The following is a 3,156-nucleotide window of genomic DNA, read 5'->3' on the forward strand; positions in this document are numbered from 1 at the left end:
CTGTGTCCTTCATGTCCCCTCCTCACCATCCTGTATCCTTCATGTGCCTGCCTGACAATCCTGTATCCCTCATGTCCCCTCGTCACCATCCTGTTTCCCTCATGTTCCCTCCTCAACATCCTGTGTACCTCATGGCCCCTCCTCAATATCTTGTCCCTCATTTTTCCTCCACAACATCCTCTATTCCTCATGTCCCCTCCTCACCATCCTGTGTCCCTCATGTTTACTCCTCACCATCCTGCTTCCCTCATGTCCCCTCCTCACCATTCTGTATTCCTCATGTTCCCTTCTTACCATCCTGTGTCCAGAGGAGTAGAGTGTAGCCAGGGCGCCCAGAGCATGTGCGTGCTATGGCCCCCCCCTCAAGTGTTCGAGGGAGGAGGCGGGTCCATATGGAATTAAAGTAAAGAGAAGAAAAAAATAAAGATTAGGGGCAGCATCAAAGTGGGGCATGGAGGGCTAAATATACTCCTCCTTCTTCCCCCCGTCTCTCCATCCTCCTTCCCCAGCTTTCCAGCCTCCTTTTGTATCACTCCTGTAGTAGTGCCCATATGCACTACCCCCTGTAGTTGTGCCCATATGCATTAGCCCCTGTAGTTGTGCCCATATGCATTGCCCCCTGTAGTTGTGCCCATATGCAATGCCCTCTGTAGTTGTGCCCATATGCAATGCCCCCTGTAGCTGTTTATTGCAGACATAAAACAGTGAAAAATGCCTTTTCATACAGAAATACTACTGGCAATACCCCAGGCTTCTCAGGGCAGACACTTCACAGGTTTGTCACAACGGCTTTCCACACCTGATATATATGTAAGTAACACAAACACAAATGACACCAATATATATATATATACTGTATATATATATATACATATATATATATGTACAGTCCTATGTCATATCATGGGTGTAGTGCGAGGTGCAGGGAGTGAGAGAGAGAAGCAGGTAGTGTGAGGTGCCGGGGGTGGGTGGGTGAGAGAAGCAGGTAGTGTTAGGTGCAGGGGGTGGGTGGGTGAGAGCAGGTAGTGTGAGGTACAGAGGGTGGGGGAGAGAAGCAGTTGGTCCTACCAGAGTCCCGACTCCCGTGGCTGCCCTGTCCCTTCACTGCAACTTCTCCCCTTTCCGGCTCCTGTCTCTGAGTCCTGCTGCTGGGGGCGGAGCTGTGAGGTGTCACTCACGTGCTCCGCAATGGCCCATGGGAGGAGCTGCTATGGATGTTCAGCAGTCCTCCCGTGGCCATTTCACTATTGAACAAGCTTCTGCACATGCAGAGAAGCTCATTACCGCTGCCCAATTGGAGCTGAGCTCCGATCGTGGTAGCGGCCATTAGATCCGCGGTTGGCTGGCCAGTTCAAAGCGGCCCAGGAGAGGGCCGGCCCAGCGGTGACTCTCCCGCTGTCCCAACCCGCCCTCCTGCAAACCAGTAGGCACAGCGCACGGTGCCTTCAGACAGTTTGGCACCTGGAGCTTGCGCTCCACTGGAACCGCCCTCCCTACACCCCTGCCTGTGTCCCTCATGTCCCCTCACTATTCTGTATCCCAAAATCAATCTTTAAACATAAAAACTTATGTAAAGCTAAGATTATGGACTTCACCTACCCCTTCTCTTCTCTAGCTCCCAATTCAGTTCCTGCTCTGCACTGCAGCTGTGATTAAAGTATGGGAGGGCTAGAGGGGGGCCCGAAGGGTTGTGCTCTCCCCCCCTCCCCACCATTTAATCCAGCTCTGTGGCTGCATGTTGAGAGACAGGTAGAGAATTCGGCTTGGCCACTCTGATGGTGTTTTCATAGTGGTCGGTGAGGATCTTTATCTGCCTGTCTCTCAGCCAGCTGGAACGAATGGCCGCACACTCACCACTCTGTGTACCTCAAATCCAATCCTTACCGTCATATCTCCTCCCCACCATTCTGCATTCCTCATGTTCCCTCCTCACCACCCTATGTACCTCGTATCCAATCCTTACCATCATGCCCCCTCCTCACCATCCTGTATCCCTCATACCTCTTCCTCACCATCCACTGTCCCTTATGTTCCCTCCTCACTATCCAGTGCCCCTCATGTCCCCTTTTCACCATCATGTATCCCTCATGTCCCGTCTTAACCATCTTGTCCCTCATGTTCCCTCCTCAGCATCCTGTGCCCAACATGCCCCTCTTGTTACCTTATTTTTACATGCCCCATTCTTGCCATCTCATGTCCCACATACCTATACTCAACTGCACTCTCTGGGCCTAATTCAGAAGTGCAAGCAAGTGCATTGCTGAACGCGGATTCACGATTATCGGGAATCTGCTCGTGCGCAGGACCAGTTCTGCACATGTGCATAATAGGTCCTGCGTGATTGCAGGCAGGCTCCCATAAGCCTCTGCCTGATTGACAGGCAGAGGCATTTTAGCATTTTTCAAGGCCTTACCGTACTCTCAATTTCTGAGAGTGTGCAGAATATGCAGTAGTGAAGCTGAACTTCATAAACAACTAGACGTTATGACTGACAAATTTATTACTTGAGGCTATGGAAGGTCGGAGTGGCCCACAGGGGGTACAGGGGAAATGCCCAGTGGACCCCACTACCTGAGGGCCCCACCCCCTCCTCTAGGGGTCATGTTCCAGACTGTGCACTGAATTGTACATAGTTACTCTATTAAAGTGTCAGTTACCTGGTGGAGCCGGACCACTAAAAAACATTGGTTCTTGGTTTTCATCAATAGAAACTACACCAATATTTGCCTAATGGTTAGCTAAGCTACTGTGTTGGCTGGCCACACCCCCTTTGCTGGATGACCACTCCCCTTAAGCATGTGCCCCTACTACTTCATTCCCCCGGTGGGCCCTTTATGCCCCAGTCCGACACTGAGGCTAAGATCCTGCTTCCTTAGAAAAAAAGGTACTTAGGGCCTGATTCATTACTGATTGCAACTGCGAATGGATTAGCGATTACATATGCAGTCTCACTGCGATGATATGCTAATCCTCTGCGATAGCTATTCTGTCTCAGCACACATAAGGATGTCCACCTTACCTTACAAACATCTGTAATGCTTAGCAAGACTGCGAAACCATCGGTGACATGGAGTACCATTGCAGCCTCACGCACACTTGTACAAGCTCTGACCTTACTCAGGAATTGCTAACCTCATTGCACACTATGAGTACACA

Source organism: Taudactylus pleione, unplaced genomic scaffold (genome assembly GCF_031769625.1).
Source record: "Taudactylus pleione unplaced genomic scaffold, aTauple2 ptg000122l, whole genome shotgun sequence".
Taxonomy (NCBI): domain Eukaryota; kingdom Metazoa; phylum Chordata; class Amphibia; order Anura; family Myobatrachidae; genus Taudactylus; species Taudactylus pleione.